This window comes from Xenopus laevis, chromosome 7L (assembly GCF_017654675.1).
Source record: "Xenopus laevis strain J_2021 chromosome 7L, Xenopus_laevis_v10.1, whole genome shotgun sequence".
Classification (NCBI taxonomy): domain Eukaryota; kingdom Metazoa; phylum Chordata; class Amphibia; order Anura; family Pipidae; genus Xenopus; species Xenopus laevis.
In genome coordinates this window covers 48363372-48377975 of record NC_054383.1, presented here as the reverse complement: position 1 = coordinate 48377975, position 14604 = coordinate 48363372, and positions in this window count along the sequence as shown.

Here is a 14604-nt window from a genome sequence, read left to right as displayed (position 1 = left end):
GTGCGCGTGGCCGGGAGTAGGCGGAGTCATTGCGTGCGCTTGGGTAATGGGGGAGCGTTCTTGTGGGGAAGTGCAATTGCACTCGTGTTCTTTACTCGGAGTCGGGTCTGCTAGGCTTTGGTTGTTGTTTTAGTGCTATGGAAACTTAAAATCACAGGCATACCCACCAATCCAGCTGCATTTGATTTGAAAGGCATTTACAACCTTTTCTGCTGGCTGAATGTTATTATCACGTTTAGCGCCACTAATGCTACTGTCTGCGCTGTTGTGCAACTGCTATGCACTTAAATGAGCTTATGTTTGGAAACCAGTTCTACAAACACTCTCTCTCTAACTATGAAAAACATTGCTGAATATACTAAGTTTGAATTGTTGTTGTTCCTAACCTTTAAGCCCATTATATGTGGCACTAAAAATCCCTGTGTCATTGTGACACGGCGCATAGGCCCTTTAAGCAAAAGGCCCTTTAATTTACTTTTCCACTTTGTCATGTTTGCTGCACTAGAGCTCAACTGCTCCCGGTCATTCCTTACAACGCATAGCTTTTTATTAGCCCCATTGAAATGTTCCCTCTGCACGGTGTTTACTCACTGCTATATGGAGACAATAGTTCGAAAAACACAGCTGCAGGGTACATAGGAAGGGGGCAGCACTGAGTCAGAGAATGAGCAAAGTTACTCAATGCTTTCCGTATACTCTGTCACTGAGCACTTCATTCCCTCCTTGCAGCATACACATGTAAAGAGGGGGCAGCATTGAGCCACTAAGTCACTATTACCGAATGCATTTTAGGACATCCTGCAGCGAAATACCTGTCCTTCATGCGATGTCCTATACCTTCGGAATGGCGTATCGGTTGCTTTTACAGTCACTCATCGTCCAAATCTGCAGTCACACCTCCGTTGTCTACCCCCTTCTCAGCAGTCAGTCATACCAACTCCGCCCTCAGCCCTCCACCGTCTTTCCTCAGCACTCCCCCCTCAGATCTCTCTTTCCAGCCAACAGTCTTATCCATAAGTTTCTAAAGTGGTGAGCGAGGGCGGAAGGAAGAGGACTGAGGGAGGAGGATATAGGGCTGAGGGCGGAAGACTGAGGGCAGAGGATGGACGGCTGAGGGCGGAAGACTGAGGGCAGAAGGCTAAGGGTGGAGTTCGTATGACTGACGACTGAGAGGGGAGGGTAGAGGTCGGAGGTGTGATTGCAGATTTGAACGATGAGTGACGGTAAAAGCAACCTATGCGCCATTCCGAAGGCATAGGTGATCGCATGAACGACAGGTATTTCGCTGCAGGATGTAATAAAATGCGTTCTGTATACTATAGTTGATTTGCTTCTGAAGAGACCACAATGAGGCCAACTATTTAGTTGCACATAAATCCTGAAATCAACTGCAGAACATTATGGGGCTTAAGGGGTAGATTACCTTTGCATTATATTTAGTATGATGATAGACAGTGATATTCCCAGTTTGCAAACTGGTCTTGGTTTTTTAGTTTTTTGTGGCCTTGATTTAATTCAGTTTACATTCGGCAACTCTCCAATGTGGAATTTCAATAGCTAACTGGATATCAGGGTTTTAATGAAAGTCTGGAAGATAAATAGGAGAAGGCCTGAAAAGCAACATTAATAATAAACAGTAATACATTTGTAGCCACACAGAGCAATTGTTTTTTGACTGCCAGCCTCCACCCCCAAAAAAATCCCGTTGGATCTAAAGCACATTGGTGCGTTGAAGCGGTCCTCGTCTAATGGGCCTCTGGAACTTAGTGTATGGGGCTGGATAGGCCTTATGGGGATCCACCAATGGGGCAATCTTCTACATTCTTGGGGGATTCTTTTGAAAGTAAATGATATGCTAATGTAAACCACATTTTTATGTTTGAAGGGACTGTAATTGTAATTTTCTGCAAACAATTTTGTGATAATGTGATTGTGATAATGATTTTAATGCAATTATATCATATAAAGAGGTCACAGGAGATGTATGGCATGTTGGATGGGAGACTTTAAAATATCTTGAAAGGTTAAGTCCAGTTATGTACCAGAATATACAATGCAGTTAGCTGTAGTTAACACTCATACACACAATGTTTCTGTATAAGAAATATTAGTGCAATGCTAATTATGATATTTGCAGTATTTATTTGCAGTATTTTTAAAATTGAACTGATGTAAAATTGGTTTGATTAAAGGGTGGCTTTATATGGCAGAACTCTATAAATGAAAGATAATAAATACACTGAATGAAAGATAATAAATACACTGAATATAAAAAAGGGAATCTATAGGTAGAGCAAACAAATACGATTTAGTATCCACAAAAAGGCCTTTTGGGAGAAAAGGGTACATGCTTATTTAAGTGGGAGAGCAGAAGTCATGCATGTCAAGGCAAGAGACAGGTATATTGTTCCTTTAGACGTCACTGATTGTGTACGTGTCTGTGCTGAGAGTGGGCTGCAGTGGGGAGGGGTGTTTAAAGGGCTTCCTTTAAACTACTGATTTCTTCAGGAAACACAGGGACATCCCCTTCCTCAGATAGGAAGGAGTGGCAGGGGTGTGTCAGTCATGTGACTACAAAGATACCAATAGGAATGCTGTCTGGAGCTTGTTAGCTCAGAGACAAAGTAGGTGCAGCTGCTGGAAATAGCAGTGCCAGTTATTCTGTCACAGATTGCTCCTTCTGAACCTTGCCTGAGGTCAGACCATACTACAGGCAGGCAGATATGTGAAATTAAAATGCACTTTTTTGTGTACACATGTATCAACACATCAAAAGATATTTGAAAAAAAAAGCTTAAGTTAAAATACATATATTGCGTTTATATGCATTTTTATAAAATCACTAAGTGCATTTGTGTGAGTTTCAAACACAACCCTCTATTCTATTCTTCTTTTGAATGCACATCAAACTCAAAAGAATGCATCATTTGAAAAAATACAGCAAAACATGAATGCTAGTGGGCATTTTCCCTCAGTAGCCCAGTGGGAGATTCTCAGGCCAAGCTGACCCATGGAAAAGGGACATGATACTAATAAAGAAGGGGGTGTAAGTGCTGCTGCTACAGAAGTTGATAAAACACTGCCCTAAGCTTGGTGATGCTGTTTCCTCTAGAACCCATCACAGCAATCTGTCAGCTTTTGGACTAACAAAACCCTGTAAAGAACACACCAGATTTTAGAGGCTTCCTACATAGGTAGGTAAGTAGCACCTGGGCTTCAAGCCTTGCAGCAATCCTCCGATTCCTTAAGGAGATAGAAGAGTAGCTTAGAGTGCTTAGACATGGCCCTCTGATACCTAGCCTTCATAGTCAACACCAGTGCTGCCTGGTGGTGGGGGCTGCTTTTTCGTTTATTTACAAATCCACTTTACAGCATTACTAGACAGAAAGCATCTCCACCAGAAACTGTGTGCAGTTACCCAGCTCCATTCCAGTATCAACTTTCACCATACAGTCACATAAGTTTGGAGGTTTTATGGCAGTGCAAAGGCCCAATAGGCTGGAAACGCAGTTCACAATGGTAATCTGATCATGTCACACCATGTGTCAGTATGCTGGTCTCCTGCTGATTTCAGGGATCCACATATTACCCATGTTTTACTGAATAGCCTACATAAAATAAATTAGGTGCCCCCAGTATTACACGTTAAGGATAAGTATTACAAGTTAAGGATAAATGCTAATTGGTTGCAGCCCATAAATCTATAAATGTATTTTTTTAAGAATATACACCCATATTGTCTTAATTTGCTTCTATCATTTCCTGTAAGTTAACATGGCTGACACAGAGGTGGTTTTATGTGGTGGAGATAAAATATAGCCCAAAAGGGATAATCTATTATGGATGTACAAAGTGCATTGTCATGCTGCCTTTACTGTAAAAAGATTCTGATACTAATTGGTGTATCAAGGTATAGATAAGAGGTAACAGACAACAGATCAATGCAGCTAGGTACTAATTAACATGAACAGATGCCATTGTGGGCTTGGGGTCGATGCCTCCCAGTAGTCACTCATTATTCATGTGGAACAATATGCATACTCAGATTGCAATAATAAGGTGGCTTACATAGAAACGTTATGTGGATTTAGGGCCTATTAGGTCATAACTGGGTATGAACAATTGGTTGATCACATAGATGTACCATCTCCCACCCACTAACTTGTGCATCATTTAGATGCAGGGCTAGCTGAGCCTCCTGATTCTGTGCTCTGCTCCTCGTGTCAGGGGCAAAGGGAAAGTTGAAATATTCAGGGGAGAAAGACAAGTGTAAACATAAAAGAAATTCATAAGGGGAAAGAGCAAGATAAAATTGGGATGTGGAGGAGAAGGAGACCACAGAAATATATAAAAGGAAAACAGGGTGAAAAATTGTATAAGTGGAATATGGAGGGCCATATAAAGATTTGTTACCAGTAGAAGAACAATAAAGAAAGTATGTTGTGATACATAGAGGAAACATTTTAAAAAGCCAGGAAAAACCTGGAAATGTAAAATAAAAGCAAAGAAAAAAAAACACAAAGCTATGGGATAGTACAGATATTACAAACTTGTGTATGGCCTAAACTATTAAAAAATAATAATTAAAAAAAGGCACAGAGGAAACTGATGGGGTGTGGGTCTGAGAAACTCCTGTGTTTATCTCCTGGGCCTCACAGGGAATAAAATCATATAGACATGCTTCACAAATCTTGCTCAATGGAGATGGTAAACACATCAAAAGCATCATGTCTTGAACACCCAAAGTTAAAACTCTTGTGCTATACAGTTCTTGCTGTAAATGTATATTATTGAATATCAGTATGTTTGACTCCAGTAAATGACAATCTTTATCTTGAACTTTATCATTGCCCATAGGTTTATAATATATTTTTATGCATTTAGCCTGAAGCTGGTCCTGTTGGAAGGAGCATGTTAAAGAACATAAATTGAAGCATTTAGCTTCACCATTTTCTTTAAACTGGGGCTGATTTTTGCAAATGCATTATAAGGATCAAGAAAAGATCAGCAAGCTCAAAGAAAATATTATGGTATGAAGAATATGCCACAAAACCGCTGTAAATACTTGTTAAAATAAAGCAAAGTAAACCTTGTAAAGCACAATATACTATATTTATGTGTCTTATTTTTTAATGAGGGTGCAGCAGGCTATATAACTATAAACTGTCAAAACTTAGTCTTCTGCGTATTGATTTATTGAGTATTGCAAGTCAGTGCACTCTAAATAAACAGCCTGTATGTTTAGTTTTACTGCTCTTTAAATTTACCTCTTACCCCTAAAATGCTTTTCTCTGCAGAACTCTGCAGATTTGATTGAGAATCTTTGATTTGGCACTCAATATCTTCTAATATATAGGCACATTAAACAGAAGTAATCAAATATAAAGAAGCCCTACACCTAAAAATGCATTTTTTTACATAATGAAAGAAAATGCAAAATATGAATTAATTAAAGATTTTCAATGGTTACATGTTTTATGTGTAAATGTTATAGCCATTGACAGCAGTGTTTGTTTATCCATCTCTGTTCTCTGGGGTTTAAAACATTGTAGCAAATATCCGTTCACTTGCAGATCTGCTAATTAGCTGTCTTGCAACATTTTCAAAGGAATTGCCACCAGCTGAATATTTTCTCCAGTTATTGACAATCTCCTTACTGTCCAATTTGATAGATTGTGTCAGACTGCCTTCAGGCAAATCATATTCTGTGCTGTGAGCTCAGCAGTTCTAACACCATTGAATCCTGATGAAAATTGCATGAGGATTAAAGTTTGGCATGATTTTTTTAACATGCAGGAATGAATCAATACTAATGTTACTGCCTAATGATATATACAGAGATTTTATAAATCAACCCTCTAGCGTGTCCAGATACAGGTATTTAGTGCATCAAACTACCTTACCACCTGAGAAAGCGAACAATTGCCGATCCAATCAGAATAGACTTGCACCACATGGTGTAGTCATTGCGAATTATTTTAGAAATTCTGCAAAAATATGCAGTCCAGTATAACTTAAAATATAATTTAAAAATAATTTGTCTTATTTAATTTGAACACATAAAATTGTATATTACAAGGTATATTTTATCGGTACAACTAAATCATTGTGTGACCATAGATAGTGTTCTAGACTATAAAATAACCAAATGTCAGTTTTTAGTAGCCTATGTTGATTCTCAGGTTGAGAACCATCAGTTTTAACATGCCAGTCTAGGCTGCTGGCCATGAATATTTCATTTGGGAATTCCCCCCCCCCACCTTGTATGCCTCGCTCACCAGAAATATGAATGGATCAATGATCCCCTAATTGAAAAATCTTATTAGCAGAAATATCCTTAAATAAATTTTTTGTGTTGTTTTTGTATCTGTTTATGATTAAAATCGGTTTGTTAAAGCACACAGGGAGGATCAGCTTAGTAAGAGAAAACTCTGTTGGATGTACAGAGAATCCCAAATACCACATCAGTGCCTGACCACCCTGCCTGACCACCATCTCTGTTTCCCATTTTATGACTAATATTTATTCATAAAGGGCCAACAAATTCAGTAACTCAGTTAAAGACAAATGCATACATTTTCCCTTGTTTGTTGTAGTTATTCATACTCTGCTAAAGGGCCCTACACATGGGTTTTTATTCATAAGCATGGTGGCTTTCTTATAGATTCCACCATATGCAAACACATGAGTTAACAGAACCTATTTTTGATACTGTGCCTGTACCAACAGCATCATGGTGAACTATTTAATAGAGGTGAATTAAATGTAAATCACCAGTGAGAAAACCTAAGCAGTCACTCAAAATTGACTTGCCAAGACTAGTTGCCCATCATAGTGAAGACTTAGCACAGGCCATTAATCTCCTTGTACACAGTACCCTAAGGGTAGTGGCACACAGGGAGTGTCTGTGGGATTGCGCTACTGCGCATGTGCCCCACGGACAGGGCCCGGAACTAGGGGTAGGCAGAGTAGGCGCCTGCCTAGGGCGCATTCATAAGGGGGCGCATTTTTAATGGGAATTTTCTCAGTTTTTTTTTTTTTAAAGTTTTTTTTTCTTTATAAAAGTTGCTTTATGCAATTTGACCCACGTGTGTGACTTTTGTATGGTGCTGCGCTGCACACGATTGGTTCCAGAAGGTTAGTGCAAGTGCTCCGGCTCCTGCAGAGATCCCCAACCTACCTCTAACGTGCTGGCTTCCAGTGGCGTACTTCTTTTCAACGAGTGGTGGTGTATGCGCTGTTGGAAGCGGCGCATCCAGTCGACGTCACCACCAACAGTAAGGAGGAGAGCTGGGCTGGCGCGTTGGTGTGGCGCCGGCGCGCAATGAAGAGAACTGGTGCTGGAGAAAATCAGACGACTGGGCTGGCCTTATTTTTTGATGGTTCCTGCTGGCACAGGTACATGGGGGCAATGTTTATTGCTGGCACAACAGGTACAGATTTGGGGGCATATTTAAGGCTGACTACTGGTACAGGTACAGATTTGGGGGCATATTTATGGCTGACTGCTGGCACAGGTACAGATTTAGGGGCATATTTATGGCTGACTGCTGGCACAGGTACAGATTTGGGGGCATATTTATGGCTGACTGCTGGTACAGGTACAGATTTGGGGGCATATTTATGGCTGACTGCTGGCACAATTACAGATTTGGGGGCATATTTATGGCTGACTGCTGGCACAGGTACAGATTTGGGGGCATATTTATGGCTGACTGCTGGCACAATTACAGATTTGGGGGCATATTTATGGCTGACTGCTGGCACAGGTACAGATTTGGGGGCATATTTATGGCTGACTGCTGGCACAGGTACAGATTTGGGGGCATATTTATGGCTGACTGCTGGCACAATTACAGATTTGGGGGCATATTTATGGCTGACTGCTGGCACAATTACAGATTTGGGGGCATATTTATGGCTGACTGCTGGCACAATTACAAATTTGGGGGCATATTTATGGCTGATTGCTGGCACAGGTACAGATTTGGGGGCAATATTTATATAAATGAAAAGTTTCATCAATGTGTTGTAAGGTTTCTTTATTAAAAAACTGTAATGGTAAGGTGGGAAATGGTAATACAGGATGAGGGGGGCGCTAATTGAAGTCCTTGCCTAGGGTGCCAAACTACCTTGGCCCGGCCCTGCCCACGGATATGTTCTAGCGCCCGTTAATTTAACGGGCTTAATGTCTAGTATAATATAATGCCGTTAATTCAATATTCAATGCAAAAACTTTGACAGTATCAGAGCTGGAGTCTGCTGCACAAATAGATACTGCTTTCAATACCGATTATGTTTAAATAACCTGAACATTTTTAATTATTATATTAAAAAGCCACTTAGAATTATATTTTTTTAACCATTTTATTTTGTTTTCTTATTTAAATTAAGTTTCAATTTAAAATGTACACTGATGTAGTCCTGTCCCATGCAAGAGTGTAAAACTGCAAGCTAGAATTCATCCCTCCACCCTTCCTGTTTTTTAATTTCTCCTGCTCTTCCCCTTTCTTTCCTTCTTGAGCTTATTGTCCCTCCCCCCACTGAATTATATGTAGTCTCAGCTGCTGCCTTATGGCTAAGGGCTAGTCCACACGGGGAGATAGCGACGCGTTTGCGGTCGCGGCGACAAAGCGCCGCGACAGTCGCCGCGACCGGCGCAGGCGACAGTTTTGTATGGGCGCCTATGTAAAAACGCCTGTGCTAACCACACGAGGCGATGCGCTTTTCAATAGTCGCCTGAAAAAGCCTGGCGAGGCATTTTCAGGCGACTGTTGAAAAGCGCATCGCCTCGTGTGGTTAGCACAGGCGTTTTTACATAGGCGCCCATACAAAACTGTCGCCTGCGCCGGTCGCGGCGACTGTCGCGGCGCTTTGTCGCCGCGACCGCAAACGCGTCGCTATCTCCCCGTGTGGACTAGCCCTTAAAAAGCACAGATGGTCTGTGAATGTGATGCACAGCTGTATAACCTTGGTTAATAAGATATTATGTGTGCTGAAGAGGCATGTTTAACTCTCAAATGCAGATGTTAAAATATCTCTCTACGCATGTGCTGATTTTTTTAGGAAAAAAGTAATACAAGTATAATCTATCTTCTTAAAACCTATTATTCCAAAAACTTTTGAAATATAGCATCACCATTTCCCTTAGAGTCCCATTTAAAAAGTCCAATAGGTTTGTTTTGCCACCAATGTGGATTCATGCAGCTTAGTTACCATCAAGTACAAGATACTGTTTTATTGATATAGAGAAAAAAAGGAAATAATTTTTAACTGAAATTTTTTACTTAAAATTGATTCTATGGGACATGATCTTCCTGTAATTTGGAGGTTTCTGTATAACTGATTTCTGGATAAGTGATTCTGTCCGCTAAAGGAACGACTAAGGGCTGAACTCCATGACACAACAAGGATCAATTTGTCGCACGACGATGACACGCATGCAACCGTCAAGAAAATAAGGGGGACTGATCGAGAAATCGCAGGTACAAACTGCATGTAGAAGACGTAGCATGCAGTGTTTATTTTGCTGTGGAGTTCAGCCTTATACATTTATGTCTGACATTCTGTGTGACTGCTTTGAACCATTACACATTGATCACATCAGTGCTATTTTCTATAGTCAAACTAAAATTGACCCAAACTAAACAGCAATCTCTTAGACCATTGCTGAGTGTTCAACTGTTTTCATAAAGCAGGATTATTATTCACTGTACTACATGCTCAGTGACCAGATTATAATAAAATGATAATATCACCCAGTAGAGTTCAGTGGAGATTTTAAGCAGTCTGAGGGCCATATAAATCCATTATAGGGCCACATTAGCTAGCCTCAAATTAGACATCCCTGCCTAAAGCAGATGTGAATTACATTAAATTAAAAAAAGTTTAGCCCAGGTATAAGCTCCAACATACACAGCAAACCCACTCAATTACAGTGTGTTAAACTGAACAATATAAAGTAACCAACTGCAAGTGGCAAATTAAACCAATTTTATCTAACAAAAAAAAACATGGCATTGCCCATTTAGTTGGAAAAACAACTAGCTGTGACTAAGTTTTGTTATGTACTGTGCATAATAACCTCCTCTTGTAATATGGAATCAACAGACTTATGCATATATATGGTATACAACAATGGAACAGATAACAATAACTTATCTACAGGGAGTGGTTGTGCATACTGGCGCCCCAAGGCATTATATAGTAAGAAGCAGTGGGTACTGACAGATTAAGCACATTATTTGCAATGAGTAGCTACAGGTACCCAACAGTGTTATATACAGTGAGAAGTAGTGCAAACAGGCTGTACAAAGTCTTTTATAGTGAGAAGCAGTGTGAACAGAAAAAACAGGAATTATGTACAATGAGAAGCAATGGGCACAGACATCACAAAACATTATAAGTTGGGAACAAAAAGTGGGAACTAGCACTTGATGGCTTTAGAGGCAATTAGCAGTAGTGGGTACTGGTACCCAAAGGCATTATATACATTGAGGCCAGTGGGACAGGCATCACAATCATCAACCCCCTCTAGGCTACTCTGAGATGGCGTACTGTTGGAACTGTAATGGGTACAAGCATCACATGGCATTATATAGAGTGAGAGTCAGTGCATACTAGCATTATACAGGAAGAGGCAGTGGGTATTGACACCCCAGTTACACCAAATACAACTAGTGGTTGTTTTAATCAGATATTCACTAAATCTGTAGAGACATGTGCCTTGTTTTTTAGATTTTATTTTTTAGTGTTTATATTACCTGTTGCACTTTATACTGTTCATTTAACATGCTGGAATTTATTGGATTTGATGGATTTGATGTATGTGTTAGAACTCTAAATTAAAAATGCCTCTTAAGGTTTTATCTGCATAAATGTCAGTGTTAGCAGTAGGGATGATAAAGTTGGCCATACATGCCCAGATTTGGGAGGGCAGTTTGACTGTTTTTTACCATAACCTCCCATTGACTTGGCGTGTATGTCGGTCCTGTCAAATTACAATATGAACAATTTCATAAACCAAATTAGATGGATACATGGTGCATCAGCAAAGGAAGCAATGAGGAAATAGCAGCTCCTCTTCATTTCCTGTAGTTCTGATCAGAACAATAACATGTGCCCAGTAACTGGGCAAAGGAGCTTTGGCCCCAAAGCCAAGGTTAGCAATCTGTGTGCCCCCCCATTAACTACCACTCAATTACGCACTGACTGACAATGCCAGGCAGAGACTAATTGAAGGAATAGAGGGGAGATGTTATTGATAGATCATTGGATTCCTACAATAAAATTGCTATATAACAATAAACATTTTCTGTACACTTTTCCCTTTTCTCAATATAGTTGCTGACATTATTTCCCTGTTAACATGAGAAAGATCTACTGACTATGCAAAATTATAGGTGCATTTTGCCAAGAATATCCTCAAATATTGCTCAGTAAACCTTTTTAAATAATAATGCTGATCATCAGTCGGTAAAGCGATCAGGCCTGCTTTCATTTGTCCTAGGCATTCATGCAATCAATAATGCCATATGCATGCAAATGTGAATATAAGTAGCAGGTGTGGGCCATAACTGTATGGCCTACTGGTCACAACTCTACCAATCCATCAGGGAGTTCATACTACAGAAATAAACTGCACACAAACAAGCAATACAAAAATGTGCATGTTTTTGTGAGTGGCTTAAACTTTATCTCCATCTGATTCTATGAATACATATAACTGGTCCTGCTGCAACACTATCCCCTTATATTATACATTGCATTGTGGCTGATGTCCTTTCTTCATTTATCTCACTCAGCCCTGAAAGATGAGATATCAATTTACCTTGACAAACCCATTAAGACCCATGTCATGTTATATAGTAAAACATGGACTACAAGACAAATTAGCACTTAGGGAGTGCTTAGATATTACTGTCTATGTAGTTTCAATCATGGACTATACTTCTCAGCTTTGTTTTCCCACCAGTTTTTCACATAACCGCCCTCTGCCCAGAATCTCCCTTCTGTGGAACTATGGCATATCCTAGGAACACTGCTCCTGAAGAGTGAACAGTATTTTTTCCTACTCTTTATCTAATGCCAATCCCTCTTCTGCAGACAGTACGTGGCAGGTCACACATATTCTTCTGCTTTCATCTTTGTTGTACTGTAGGTTATTGTTGGTTGAAGACAGAATCAATTAAAAACCTTGTTTAAATTCTGCATACTGCTTCTTGTATGTTACTGCCAACTGTTTATGCTGCTAGTGGCCAAGTTGGCGGCATTGTGTGCTTTCAATATAATTTGTTAATTTAAGAAATTAACATCTATGTTTTTTTCAGTTGTTCAATAAAAATATTCAGTGTTCTGCACTTTATTTATTTTTTGTATAATAAATAATACATTGCAATAAAAACATTTTATCTGCACTGGATACTTCCACCGTTAATGAACTTACTTTTTTTTTTTAGCTTCCAAACTTTTAAAAAGGACATTTCCCTCTACAGAAAGAGTTTTTGTTCAACTGTTGAAAGTTCTTGAGAACTGGGTCACAGCCCATTATTTGCTCAAATCCCTCATTGCATGCCAACATAATGTTAATGTTTCTTCAGTATTCCATTCCAATAGGTCCAGGCCTCGCAAGATAACAGAGAAGAAAATGTTTGGAAACACCGTTTAATGGCTATTTTAATAAACCTTGACAGTTACATTTAAAAAAGTACTGAGAGAGGGAAACGAATTGCTGATGGAGCTTATTCTGTTTTATAGACCTTTGACACATTCAGACTCTGACCAGCATCAGATAAAAAAACATCCCAGTACTGGTCTCTTGCTTGTGACTGCTATTTTGTTAATGGGAATAAAAGTAATCATTAACCCAACTGGTGGTAATAACAGAAATCCATTCCAACTTAGAGGACATATTAGTCAGCGTTAACTCTTCATTCTTTGCTAGTAGGAAAGACTAGGTATTTTTCTTTGTTTTTCCAATATTTAATAAAAATATAATTTCATCATTCTCCAGTTACAACTGGTTTAGGCACACATAGGGGGTTGTTAACTAAACCTCAATTCTTTCTGGTCAGGGTTTTTTTGGGGGGGGTTTTGTGGAAAAAAAAACTTTAACTTTTATTTATTATACCCCAAAGCTACTAAAAACCTAAATCCGAAAATCTACCATCCCAAACCTGCCGAATTCATGTAGAAGTCATTGGCAGATGTCCCTTTTACAATTTGAAGATATCGTGATCTGCGCTGGGTTTCATAAAATAATTTGAAAAATTCAGGGTTTTTGGCTATAACCTAAAAAAATCGATCAATTCAGGCATCAAATCCAAAAGATTTGTAGGATTAGAGTTTTCACTCGATTTTATTCTTTTTCCCCGAACTGACTTTTTCGAGTTATTTTATTAATAAATAAGATAAAATCATAGATGGGAGTTTGGTGGAGCTTGGTTTAATAAAAATATGAGATAAACTTGAGTCTTTGTAAATACCTCCCAAATGTCCCGTTTTTAGAGGGACAGTCCCTCTTTTGACAGCTCAAACTGCAGTCCCTCAATTGTACTGGAAAGTAACATAGTAACATAGTAACATAGTAAGTAAGGTTGAAAAAAGACACATGTCCATCGAGTTCAACCTTTTTTTTTTTTTTGTTTATTAACTACCTATCTGCCAGTTGATCCAGAGGAAGGCAAAAAACCCATCTGAAGCCTCTCCAATTTGCCTTAGAGGGGGAAAAATTCCTTCCTGACTACAAAATGGCAATCGGACTAGTCCCTGGATCAACTTGGACTATGAGCTATTTCCCATAACCCTGTATTCCCTTACTTGCTAAAAAGCCATCCAACCCCTTCTTAAAGCTATCTAATGTATCAGCCTGTACAACTGATTCAGGGAGAGAATTCCACATCTTCACAGCTCTCACTGTAAAAAACCCCTTCCAAATATTTAGGCGGAACCTCTTTTCTTCTAATCGGAATGGGTGACCTCGTGTCAGCTGGAAAGACCTACTGGTAAATAAAGCATTAGAGAGATTGTTATATGATCCCCTTATATATTTATACATAGTCATCATATCACCCCTTAAGCGCCTCTTCTCCAGCGTGAACATCCCCAATTTGGCCAGTCTTTCCTCATAGCTAAGATTTTCAATACCTTTTACCAGCTTAGTTGCCCTTCTCTGAACCCTCTCTAATACAATAATGTCCTGTTTGAGTGATGGAGACCAAAACTGTACGGCATATTCTAGATGGGGCCTTACAAGTGCTCTATACAGTGGAAGAATGACCCCCTCCTCCCGTGACTCTATGCCCCTTTTAATACAGCTCAAGACCTTATTTGCCCTTGATGCTGCTGACTGGCATTGCTTGCTACAGCCAAGTTTATCATCTAGAAGGACTCCAAGGTCCTTTTCCATAATGGATTTGCCTAGTGCAGTCCCATTACGGGTATAAGTGGCTTGGATATTTTTACATCCCAGGTGCATGACTTTACATTTATCAACATTGAATCTCATTTGCCACTTAGCTGCCCAGATTGCCAGTTTGTCAAGATCCTGTTGCAAGGATGCCACATCCTGGATGGAATTAATTGGGCTGGATAATTTTGTGTCAT